Source organism: Sus scrofa, chromosome 5 (assembly GCF_000003025.6).
Source record: "Sus scrofa isolate TJ Tabasco breed Duroc chromosome 5, Sscrofa11.1, whole genome shotgun sequence".
Taxonomy (NCBI): domain Eukaryota; kingdom Metazoa; phylum Chordata; class Mammalia; order Artiodactyla; family Suidae; genus Sus; species Sus scrofa.
In genome coordinates this window covers 12,526,228-12,539,507 of record NC_010447.5, presented here as the reverse complement: position 1 = coordinate 12,539,507, position 13,280 = coordinate 12,526,228, and the positions used below count along the sequence as shown (strand labels likewise).

General features: G+C 42.3%; 1 protein-coding gene across 1 annotated transcript in view; it reads right to left on the bottom strand.

Moving 5' to 3' along the window:
- Window positions 1-12,580, bottom strand: part of BPIFC (BPI fold containing family C) — a 52,031-nt gene extending 39,451 nt beyond the window's left edge. Inside the window, 2 exon segments of the mRNA XM_005655521.3 lie at window positions 3,738-3,829; window positions 12,451-12,580. The gene's annotated coding sequence lies outside the window, so the exon portion shown is untranslated.

The following is a 13,280-nucleotide window of genomic DNA, read 5'->3' as shown; positions in this document are numbered from 1 at the left end:
GCACAAAGTGGGGCCAGTGGAAAGTGTTCTAGGAAAACCCCACACTAGTGTACCCAGCTCGGAGGGGAGAGAAAGGGCTGCCCACTCACCCCTTGAGCTGGTGTTTTTGTCTAGAGCACAGGCTGCCCAACTCACACAGGGGACCTCTGCTCAGACTGGTGAATGCTCACGAAGGTATTTTTCTAGAGGGCATGAGGTTGAGAAAAGGGTCTTGTCTGTTCTGAGTGCATAAAGCCACCTTCAGGAGTGAGAAGAGGATGGCTCGGTCAACCTGCTTACATTTCTTACCTGATACGCCAGGAACCCCCTCCATGTAACTTCTGTTCAGACAAGTCCCCAAACTCACCCCATGTTTCCTGACTACTGCTATGCTTATGCTCGTCTCCTCTACTTAGCCCTGCAGATACCCTGTGCGTGCTTAAGGTCCAAGGTAAACACAGCCTTCCTTCTGAAGCCATTTCTGACTTTCCTAAGCTAATCCCATTTCCTTCTGAACCCTCAGTCACAATAGGTGTTTATTCATGTGTCTGAAGTTTATTTTCTTACTTATCTTCTGTCTACCCTGTGAGAAGTAAGTGCTACGAGGGCAAAGGTGACGTTTGGAGATCCTAGAGCCTGGTTCCGTGTCTGAGACACAGTGAATGGTAAGTGGTGGTGGAATGAATCAATGAATCATAAATAAAGGAATAGCCCTTATTCCCGGCTACATTCTATCATGGCTCTTTGCAGAGGTGGTTAACAAATCACTCAGTCACTGCTAGAGCACATTATGCATCAGCAGAGATGTTGGCCACAGTCTCAGAGCAGAGCCGGGAGGTTAGGTACTGGATCATGCGCAGGACAGGGCACGTCTTGGAGGAGTGGCCTGTGTGGATGGGGTCCTGGGGGGTGGGGTGGGGGATGCAGAGGAGTGACTATTTACTATTAGATAATGAGGTATTTCCATGTTTTAGCACATTCAGTGTGATGTCTCAGCCCTACGGGGCTGGTTTGGGTAACACAGCACAACCTACGGGAAGAAGCTGCACAGCAGTGCGGGGGGCATGGCTTGAGGATGATCAGAGTGAAGACAACACTAGGGGAAGCACAAAGGAATGAGAGTGAGCGCTGAAGGGGAAGGCATTCCAGGAGGAGAGGAGGGTCTCTGATCAAGCAATGAGTAATCTGAAGGTCGGAGGGAATGTGAGGGGTGGGATAAGGAAGAGTGAAGTCCTCCACGTTCGGGGAGGCAAGTGATGTTAACATCTCATACTCAGTTAGAATGGATGTGGGGCTTCGGTCCAGTTACCACCTGTGCCAGGCCTTCCTTCATCTAGTCCTCCGGGAGGGTGGTCCAGGGGTCCTGGAGAGGGGGGCTAGGTAGAGCGAGACGGGACTATGGGAGTGAGAGGAACACTCCTGGGACTTGGATTAGTAGCTATTTACCAACTGGTATAAAGGTATTTCCACATTTTAACAAATGGGGAGGCCATTCTGATGGGTAGTCATGCTGATAGCACTGTAGGCAAAGAATAGTACGTGGATGCATCTGCCTAGGCTGGCATGAGAGATTTTTTTGAAAACTGAAATCCAGTTGATTCATAATATTGTGTTAATTTCAGGTGTACAGCAAAGTGACACATGTGTGTATAAATACATATACATTTAGGTCATTTTCCATTATAGGTTATTAAGGAGAGGGATTTTTTTAAAAGAGAAAAACATTTTCATAGTAGTGGAAAGCAATGGGAAAGAATGTTAGGCCAAAAAGTCTATATCCATTAGATTAGATGTAAAGCAAGGGAGAAATTTTTCATCTCCGCCCGGCACATAGTAGGACCTCAATAAATATTTGCTGACTGACAAACAGACTAGCTTATGAGATTCTGGTTAACTAAGGAAGGTTCTAGAAGAAGTTGAAAAAAATGAGGAACCAAACCATCCTCTAATAAATAGCTCTTTGTTTCTAGGGCGAAAAGGTACAATACACCAAAGCAGAGATATTACTTGCAAGTGGAATAAAAATTACAATAATAACTCTGTATTTCTTTATAATTCACAAAACTCACAATAGTTCTTTGAAGTAGATGTTAATATTACCCTCCCCCCAATTTCAGACGTGGGCACAGAAGCTTAGAAAGTCTGAATGACTTGTCCAAGATCACAGAGTAAGTCAGACTCCTGGAAATCAGTCCTGTTCTCCTGACTTCCAATTCTAGTGCTTATGATTTTTTTCCATTTAATAACTTGATAAGTGCTAGATTTTTCATTTTCATCTGGGAATTTTAAATAGGAGTTGCTTGACACCATCTTATGTGTGGAAAAACTCATTAAGCACCTGGAAATTTTCAAGCGTCAAAGCGTAAATCCCTTTGTATTTTCTTGGGCACAAATGGAATTTTAAATTCCCTTCCAGCAGCAAAAATCCATTTTCACTTCTTGGTTCAAAGAAGTTTCTAAAGTGGCCACTTTGATGGAGATCCAGGAACTGAAAACGGCACACTGAAAACACATATTTTTCCTCTGGAAATTTTACGAGTGGATGAAATTACTGGGCTATAAAGGGATGAATTGAATGCAACTCTCAGTTGAATTGTTTGGTTAGGATGATAATTTATGGGCAGAACCTTGTCAAGCAAGGAGATGACTCCTAGAAGGTTAAGTAATTTGGCTGACAAGTAAGGGCAAGGTGAGTTGCCTGTTAAAAGAGGAGATCCAGGATGATTTAAAAATCTGTCAGCAAGTTACCTATTTTTCTGTTTCTGAGGAATTGCTTCTCTCCAATATTCAAAACCTCAGAAGTCATTACATTTCTATACCAACAACATCTGGACAGAATAACCCTTCTAAATTAGATGGCTCTTGCCTAAGCCATTCTGATGACTAGAAATGTGAAAACTCAGACACAGCTTAGAAAACTCCTGAGACAGATTGACTTACTGTTACTGCTTATGAAGGAGGGCTTTGAGAGACTCTGGAAAAATTTATTAAAGGGAGTGATGAGTGAATAAAATGTAGCCTTTAAAATAGAGGGAGGCAAAGTTGAAAAATCAAGTTCAATCGGTTTAAAGAAGTCTAGTCTATAAGAATATTCCAACCTAATGGTTAAGACAAATAATAAAATTGGTAAGAAGTCTAAATCAACAGCTATGGCATATGTGCAGAATTGGAGAATATTTCAAGGGATTCAGCCTACTCGTCTGAATGACCAGGGCCTTGAAAGTTGACACCAAGTCTTTCCCCTCCAAACTCCATACGATGTACTTAACACAGACAAGTTAAACAAATCAGGCAGATGAGAAGGTCATTTGCTCTGGGAGGATCTAGGTCACTGATGTGGTTTAAGACCTGGTCCCAGAGCACAGAGATCACGGCAGCTCTCTAATCTTAATCACACCCGGCTAAGAGACAAATTGGAATTTTCTGTCCCTGTGCTGGGTTCCCCACTGGAATGGAGGCAAAAATAAGTCCAGACTATTGAGCAACCCTTTTAACATTGCCGAAGGATGCAAAACTAAACCTGTGGTCCAAATCAACTCTTGCTTCTTTCTTAGAGCTACTCATAGTCTTCTGGGTGGGCATGGGTGACATAAAAAACAAATAAAACACAGAAAAACCCAGAGAGATAATAGAAATTCAGGGTATGTGACAGATGGCTGTTCGAGGTGTCCTGCCAGATCTGGGACATCTCCAGTGAGAGGGTAATTCCCTTGGAAGACTGCACCGGCAGAGACCTGAAGTTTGTTCATGATTCTTACCTCAAACAGGGGAAGTGTCCAAAGCTGGGAAGCACCTTCGATTCCCTCTGCCTTTGAAGTTGATGTGTTCTCCACTTGAGCCTTGAACTCACCTGCCGCAAAGACAAGGTAATTACGTCTGAATCATCTAGTGGTGGATATTTTTAAAAGCCTCTTTCAAAATGTGATACATAATTGCCTCACTTCAATTACCCAATGGCATGAATGAACACTTCAGCCTCTACCCAGATGAGCAGACAATGCCACCTATGCAATAATTATTTTCCCACGACACACACACACACACACACACATACACGCAGACACACACAGAGTGATATTGTTATGGCTACTTTATCAGAATGCTTAAGTCAAGAATTCCAGTGTTTTGAAAAAGGTGTTCAGTTGTACTGATGAGGAAGAGGAAGAATTTTCCTTATGGGGACAGTAAGCGGTGCCCCCGGTCAGGGTGCCTGCAGTGGATGGCGCCCACTACTGCCCAGAATACTTTGGGACTTTTAGTGGATGAGATTCATTCTGAAAGTATGAGGCTTGATAACTTGGCCGACCTAGTTACCATAGTTACCATCTTTATCTTTCAGGGTAGGACCACAGATAGCATCTCTAAGTGTCTGCTCCTTTTCGAATTATTAATGACTTCCCTTCTCAGAACTCCTCTAAAGTCAGTTTAGCTGAAAATTGTGAAATGGCAGTATTTTTCCCGATGCAAGTATTAATTTTTCTTTTTGGCACAAAAGGCCTGAGCATCTAACCATGTCTTGGTGAAACTCTAGTCATTGATATGCATCCTGGGGTGTTTGGAGAGAGTTCTCTGGAAGAGTGGCTTGGATGAAGGATAAGGGAGCGAGAACGAAGTGGGGGACACCATCCTGCAGCTGTTGAGGGCTCTGGCCTCACACAGACCTGCGCTGCCCACCCAGACTCCAGGGACCTTGGGTAATTTACTTAATTCCTTGGGATTCAGAGTATCGTCTGTAAAAGTGGGTCACATTTACTTTGAAGAGTCATTAGGAGAATTCAACTATGTGAGCTAGCACCTGTGAAGTTTTTCCTATCATGTCAATAAATTAGATGCCTTATTACTTGTATTACTTACTTATTACTCTATTATTTTCTTCCTTTCTTCCTTTCTTTCTCTTTCTTTTTGTCTTTTTAGGGCCGCACCTGAGGCATATGAAGGTTCCCAGACTAGGGGTCCGACTGGAGCTGTAGCTGCTGACCTATACCACAGTCACAGCAAGGTAGGATCTGAGCCACATCTGTGACCTACACCGCAGCTCACGACAACAGCAGATCCTTAACCCACTGAGCAAGGCCAGGAATCGAACCCGAGTCCTCATGGATACTTGTCAGATTTGTTAACTGCTGAGCCACGATGGGAACTCCTGCCTCTAGTATTTTCAACAAATAATTTAAAAGATATTTTAAAGAACTTTTCCCTTTAAGAAATGTGCAAAGTTTAGTTTTCATGGTATTTATTTTTATCTTTATCTTCGATTTGGAAATTAATAAACATCTTCCTTTTATACAGTTTCCCCTTTTATATAAATTTACATGTGCTTTAAGAAGTGGGTTGATTTTTAGGGAAAAAGGTAAATAACCATACAGCTCATGTGGGGGATGGGATAATTTTGGAAAAGGGGTTCAAATAATTGGAGTTTAGGAAACAACGATTGAAAAAGGGAGTACAGTTTGTTTCATTTCATTTGGAAGGAAACTTAGAAATCAGCCGAAGCCTTCCTTTCGGTTCAAGGAATCATTTTAGGGTAAATTTCCCAAATTCATTATTGAAAACAACAACCAAAGCCAGCAGCACTATATCCAGTTTCATTATTTATTTTAGTTTTTCAGATTTAACTGAGGATTTGCTGGGAACTCCTACTTATCCAGCCTACCTACTATGGCAATTTAGATGTAAGATAAATTACTTAACTTACTAACTGCTGACAGTTAAGTCTCTGCAGATCAAGGGATACCTTTAATTAACACTCCAAAAGAAAAATCATAATTAAATAGCTAGAATCTTCATTAAAGAAAGATGTCAAGATACAGGGAATGAGCATCTTATTTCTTGGTTTCTAGAACGTCTGGGCTATTCCCATATAGAAAGAAGATATCTGAAAAAAGTATTTTTTTGAGCTTGGAAACAAATTACGTTATTTTTTTTGAAAATCCTTAATGCTCCTGTGTGCCTCCTTCTAATTTGCTTTTCCAAGAATATTTTTCTTTCTTTCATTCAGTATGTTCTAGACATCTTCATTTCATCCATGGATAGCATCTTAATCATTTCAACAACCACTGAAGATTTTTTTTCTAATTTGTATGGTTCTAATTTCAATTCACAAAAATTTTATTTTACTTTATTTTGGGCTGCATTGGCAGCACATGGAGGTTCCCAGGCTAGGGGTCGAATCAGAGCTGTAGCCACCAGCCCACAGCAACACGAGATCTACATCACAGCTCATGGCAACACCGGATCCTTAACCCACTGAGCAAGGCCAAAGATTGAACCTGCAACCTTATGGTTCCTAGTTGGATTCATTTCTGCTGAGCCACGATGGGGAACTCCTCAACTCAGAAAATTTTTAAAAAGCCTATTTCAACTTCTCACGAAGCACAGCTACCTCAAAAGTCTTTTCTAAGTGTTAAAAAACCCAAACAACCACAGCAAGACCACATGGTATAAACCAATGGTTCCCAAAGTGTGGCTTCACAGTAGAATCACCTGGAAGTTACTAGAAAAGCAAAGTCTCAAGTTCCAGTCCAGATCTGCTGAATTAGAAACTTTGGAGGTGGGATTCAGCAGTCTGTGTTTTAAAAAGCCCTCCTGAGACACCCTAAAGGGTGAGAATTACTGGTATGTAGATTAAAGCTCAAGATTCAAGAGAATAGATTGGATTTGTAAGAAAACACTGAAACTGAGGCCAATCTGACTATCTCTGGTAGAGACAGAATAAGAATCTTACTTTTCTAAACAGGTAAACCAAGATCTCAGAGATAAGGATACCTTTATGTCATTCTGAATTTTGCTTACCCAGCAAGATTGGAGGTGGGGGCCGAGTGTTGCTGAAGATGGGTAAGACCTGCCTTTTCCCCTTGAGAAACTCATAACCTAGGACTGGAGAAAGGCTGATGTACAGATCACTGCACTGTGACGGGATGGATACCATTGAAAAGGTTGTTCCAAATACCCTTGGAGCAAAATGAAGGAGCAACACACTGCTGAAAAGAAGGGTAAGAAAGGTATTCCAGGTGGAAGGATTAGCATGGAGAAAAGCACAGAGGAAACCTGACTTGGTGGGAGAGGATGTAGAGGGGATGTGGGGCAGGCGAGGGAGGCTTTTCAGGTAACGCAGTAGGAGCAGTCTATAGGGGTCATGGGGCAGACTCAAGAACGTGCTTTCGAGCTAGATGATAAAGGTTTTTTTGTCATGCACAGAATTTTGATTTATATCCAGAAAACTAAATGAAACTCAACAGTAAGAAAACAAAGGGCCCAAATGAAAGTGGGCAGAAGATCTGAACAGATTCCTCGCTAGGGAAGATATGTAGATGCATATGAGTCAGTTGGCATTGTCATTAGAAATTGCAAATTAAAACAATGAGATACTACTCTACACCTCTTAGAATGGCTAATTATTATTTTTTAATTGATAGTACAAACTGTTGATGAGGAAACAAAGCAATAGGACTCTAATTCATTGCTGTCGGGAATGAAGAACTTTTTCCACTTTGGAAAAGTATGGCACTTTCTTACAAAACTAAACTTTGTCTTCTCATATGACACAGCACTAATGTTTCCAGGTGTTTAACCAACTGATATGAAAACATAGGTCCATGTAAAAACCTGCACAAACACAAATGTTTCTAGCGGCTTTATTCATAATTTCCCCAAACGGCAGCAAGTCAGATGTCCTTCAATAGCTGAATGGATAAACTGTGGTATATCCACACAGCACTAGATGGTATTCGGATCTAAAAAGAAATGAGCTACGAAGCTACAAATAGACATGGATTAATCTTACATGGTATGGCTAAGTAAAAAAGTCTATCAGGTACCTATCAAATGCTACATACTGTATGATTCCAATTATATGACATTCTGGAAAAAGCAAAACTCAAAGAGATGGTTAAGAGATCAGTGATTGCCTGGGGTTGGAGGGGGTGGTGGTAGAGAGGGGTTGAAGCACAGGAGTTTTTTCAGGTTGCTCAAAGTATGGTGTCTGATACCATAATGGTGAAACAAGTCATTAAGCATTTGTTGAAACCCATAGAACTTTACGATGCAAAGAGTAAACTTGAATACATGTAAAAATGTATGTATTAAAAAATGACTTAGGGATCCAGGATGGAAAGAAGAATGTGACAAAAGAATCTAAGTGTATTGTAAATGCACAAAACAACCTTGCTGAAGGGGATGGGGGAATAAGGTACTGACCTATGTAACTTTAGGAGTGAATGGAATTTGTAAGACTAAAGGCAACAGGAGTTGCCATTTAAGCACTGTAATTGATAATGTTGTTGACCACAGGTGTGTGGGTTCACAATTCTAAAAACACTATATGTATCTACTGGAATGGAACAATTAAGTAAGTGGATGGCAGATGGTGGGAGCCAGGTTCGTCACAGGTGGATTGGGAGGTTACAGATAAGCAAGGAGGAATCCGGATGCATCCATGTAGGAATGGATTAGAGTTGAAAACATCACAATGAATTCATGCTTAGCTTAATGTAGACACAGACAGTTACGGATAGAAATCATAAACACCCACGTGTATCTCATTGCTGTGTCAGCTGAGAAGGCCTAGAAGTAATACCACCCTAATAGCAATGGACACATCTAACACCCTTCTCCAGTAAGAGCAACTAGGGCTCCTTGGAAAAATGGCTGACTCTAGGATGGGTGCGGGATGATCCTAGAGCATCTTATAGTGCCAGAAAGCACAAAAGTGCTCAAAAACAGAACAAAACAAATGAAATAAAGACCTCAATGATGTCAAGTAGATACAAATAGTCAACTGAAAGACCACCCAATGGCCAAAGCTGGAAAATCGGAGCAACAAAGTAAATGCAGTAGTATTGGACTACAAGCCAAAGTATAAAATAAATATCTTTAAGGGCATCTATCCAGAGAAAACCATGACTCGAAAAGACACACATTCTCCAATGTTCATTGCAGCACTCTATACAACAGCCAAGACATGGAAACAACCTAAATGTCCATCGACAGAGGAGTGGATCAAGAAGATGTGGGACATATACACAATGGAATATTAGCCAGCCATTAAAAGGAAAGAAATAATGGCATTTGCAGCAACATGGAGTGGAATCTAAAAAAAGGACACAATGAGCTTCTTTGCAGAACAGATACTGACTCACAGACTTTGAAAAACTTATGGTTTCCAAAGGAGACAGGTTGGGGTTAGGGGGATAGGCTGGGAGTTTGGGAAGGAAATGATATAAAATTTGGTTGTGATGACTGTTGTACACCTATAAATGTAATAAAATTCATTAATAAAAAATAAAATTAAAAAAATAAAATAAATATCTTTAAGTCCAAATCGATATACATGATTGGCTAAATAGGCAAGAGACAAATCTCCGGTGCAGAAGAAATTAATTTATATTGATACGCAACTCTTAAAGAGATAGAGCATAACTCCCACTCTTTTTTTTTTTTTTCCTTTTAGGGCCACACACATGGCATATGGAAGTTTCCAGGCTAGGGGTTGAATTGGAGCTACATCTGCCAGCCTATACCACAGCCATAGCAACCCTGGATCGAAGCTGCGTCAGCGACCTATCCCACAGCTCAAGGCAATGCCAGATCCTTAGTCCACTTAGTGAGGCCAGGGATCGAACTCGCATCCTCACGGATACTAGTCAGGTTTGTTTCCACTGAGCCACCACAGGAACTCCGTAACGCCCACCCTTTAAGTATGGATTACACATAGTGACTTTCACCCAAAGGGTACAATATGAAAAGGAAAGGAGTAACTTTACAGTGGAGAAGCCAAGCAATCAGGGTTAACATCAAAAGTGAGAGGTCACAATGAGAGCATGCACTGCCGATAGGATGTGGTGACAAGGACAGTTTACCTAGGTGGTCTTCTTTCCGGAAGCACATTACAGTCTAATCATGAGAAAATATCAGACAAATCCCAACTGGGGGGCACTTCACAAACCACCTGACTGGGAATCCTCAAAACTGTCAAAGTCAAACACAACAAGGAAAGCCTGACACTGAGGCAACTGAGAGGAGCCTAGGAGATGAGACTACTAAATGTCATGTGACATCCTGGATGGGATCCTGGGACAGAAAAAGGACATTAGGAAAAAAGTGGGAGATCTGAATAAGTATGAATTTTAGCTAATAAAAATATCTACAGTGGTCCATTATATAGTTGTGACAAACACGTTACACTAATTTAAGACGTTAATACCAGGGAACATTGGGTATGTGGTATGTAAATCTTTACAATGATTCTATAAATTTGAACTGTCCAAAAATAAAACATTTATTTAAAAAAAGCCTGCAGGGAGCCAAGGAATGGACTCCCATGGAAGGGTGACATCATCCCTTTGTAATATTCTATGAAATGGTCCATTAAAAAAAGAAATTCAAATTTCCGAACGCTTTGAAAGTTGCAGTGCCTATTGCTTGCAGACAGTAAGGTGACATTCCAAAAAAGAGAAAAACCAATTCTCAAGGAGGGAGATAGTTGAGGGAAGAAGTATATAACATTCTCCGGGACCTTGGGGGCTTTGGGGGATTATCTTCCAGAGTACCTTAAATCTTGGCTGTGCCTTAGAGATGCTCTGGTTCTCTTCCAGGACCCTCCTACATCCTGTGGTCCTACTGTTACACCCTATTGGGCAACGGATTGAGACAAAGATCCGTGGTGGGTTAGTTTTCTATTGTTGTCCTAACAAATTACCACAGGCTTAGTGGTTTAAAACAAAAACCAGAACAACAGGTATTATCTCACTGAATCTTTACAGCATACTTGTCTGATGGAGTTTTGTTACTATTTTCATTTTTACGGATGGTAACTTATCCAGGTTTATGTGTACGAAGAGGTGGACTGTGGCAGACAGTCTCTAAAGATGGACACCACACTTGCCTTGCACTACTTTCTCCAAGAATGTTATTTCAGAGAGTAATAAACGTATCTTGCTTAGGTTGCTATTATTGCAGATCTCTGTTTGAGGAGCTGAAGCTATATCCTAATACAGCCTCCACACACAGCCATTTTCCAGGATCCAGTATTTCTACCTCTGAAACATCTTCCTTCCTCATCCCATTGTCTCCATTTCTACTGCCCTCCCACCAATTCTTTTCTTCTCTGTTACCCAAAGGGCCTCCTAACTGGGCTGGTCTCTAGTCCAGTGGTTGTCAAGAGAATTTTCCTCCTAGGGGACATTTGTTAAAAGTTTAGAGACCATCTCATTCTCACAAGTGTGGGAGGGGGTTCTACTGGCATTTTGTGCAGAGAAATCAGGGATGCTGCTAAATATTCTACAAGGTACAGGATACTTCTCCACAACAAGGACTTGAGGCCCAAATGTCAAAGTTCTGAGGCTGAGAAGCCCTGACCTAATACTTCTCCCATATTCTACCAGTGATAGATTTCACATTTCAGATCTGACCCCCGTCCATTGTGGTATACACTTGTCAGACCCACAGCCTCAGCCTCCCATCATCTTTTGAACAGCCTTCCTAGATCTGGGGAAGCTCATATAAGTCTCGCCTCCCCAAGAAAGGAGTTCAGATCCTAAATTCCGGGCTGCTTTGCAGCCAGGACTCAGTTTCACTCAACCAGATGCATCCCTATGAGCCTCTGACTAAGAGGTGAGCAAGGGAGCAAGGTGAGGAAAGGGGCTCTTCTGGAAGCTTGGCATTTTGATGGTGCAAAAACATGTGGCATTTGAAGATGACAGCCATTCCCCAGTGGTTCTTGGAGCAATGACAGCAGTTCCCTCCAGTGTGAGGTGGGACAGCAGCAACAGTCCCAGTCAGGATAGTTTCCTCATCAGGCCAGTTCTTCAGCTTGGTTCTGAGCATCATTCCTGGAAGCTTAACCTGGAGTCACTTCTCCAGTCCTCCCCAGAATCCCCCAGCTATCCAGTATCCTTTCAATATGCTCTCTTTCTACTTAGTCAGAGTCAGCCTCTATTGCTCAGAACTAAGAACCCTGCTTAAATGTCTCCAATGGCTTCCCATAGATTCTAGAATGTGTCCCAAATCCTCTGCTTACCTCAAGGCTCTTCTTTATCTGGGATATACCCACTCTGTCCACGTTGAGCCACTGTGCCAACTCTGGTCACATGGAGCCACCCTGATCCTGTTACTCTTCCTCAAGCCCATATTGCCTACCACTAAAGAACCCAACTGGACTGCATCTCTTCTCTACGTATCCCAATCCCCAGGACTATTCTTATCTTTAGCATAAACAAGACACTTTTTAGGCTCTACTGCAAGAGTTGATTCAGGTACCCGTAAGCTCTGCCCGGGTAGGAACATGTCTTCTCAGCACCTAGGATAATATCTGGCACAAAGCAGGTGATCAATACATATTTATTCAATGAAGGTCAGAATGTGGACAAGCACTGCCACCTATTGGGAGAAACTTTATTCAACTCTTATAACGATTTGGAAAATGGCTATCATACAAGGATAAAACCTGATAACTCTCTTCCTTATCTAACTTACCTTCACCATCATTATTGCCAGATCCTCTGTGGTAGCCACATTCCCAGATGGCCCTTAATTATCCTTGTTTACTGGTACTCATGTCTTTGGGCTGATTCTTCCACAGCGAAGGCTTGGTTTGTGATCAACAGAATATGACTGAAGTAATGGTATGTGATTTCTGAGACTAGATCCTAAAAGACATCGTGGCATTTACCTTGGTCCCTCTGGGAAGCCAGAGGCTAAGCCATTGGGACACTCAGATGGTCCCACAGGGAGGTGCATGCAGTGAAAAACTGAGGCCTCCTGCCAACAATCATGTGATTGAGATGCTCCAGTCCGAGTCGAGACTTGAGATAACTGCAGCCTTGACATGTATCTTGACTGCAATCTCCTGAGAGATTCAGAACCATACGGCCACCCGTACCCAAATGCCTTGACCTATAGATCCCGTGTGACAATAAGCGTTTGTTGTCTTAAGGTGGTAAGCTTTGGTTGACTGTTATGCACCGCCAGATTACCAATATACTCTGACACCGATCTCTGACTACGAACTGTTTCAATTTTGCTGTATCGGGGGAAACTACTACAGCCTGGGCTCAGGCTAAGGTTTCTGAGTAGAAGGTGCCAGAGTCAGGCGCCATGGAGGAACTGGGGTAAGAACCAGGCACACCTGGGCCTTGCAGAGTGGCTAGTAGTCGCGCCTGTAACATCCCCCTCTGCGTTAACTTTCTCCAGGTCCGACTGAAAAGTGGCGCTCCAGCCACCAGCGCAAAAGCCGCGATACTCGAGCCCGGTGGCAGCCTCGGCGCCTGCGCAGTGCGCTCTTCGCCTCTCAGGGGGCGCCGTTG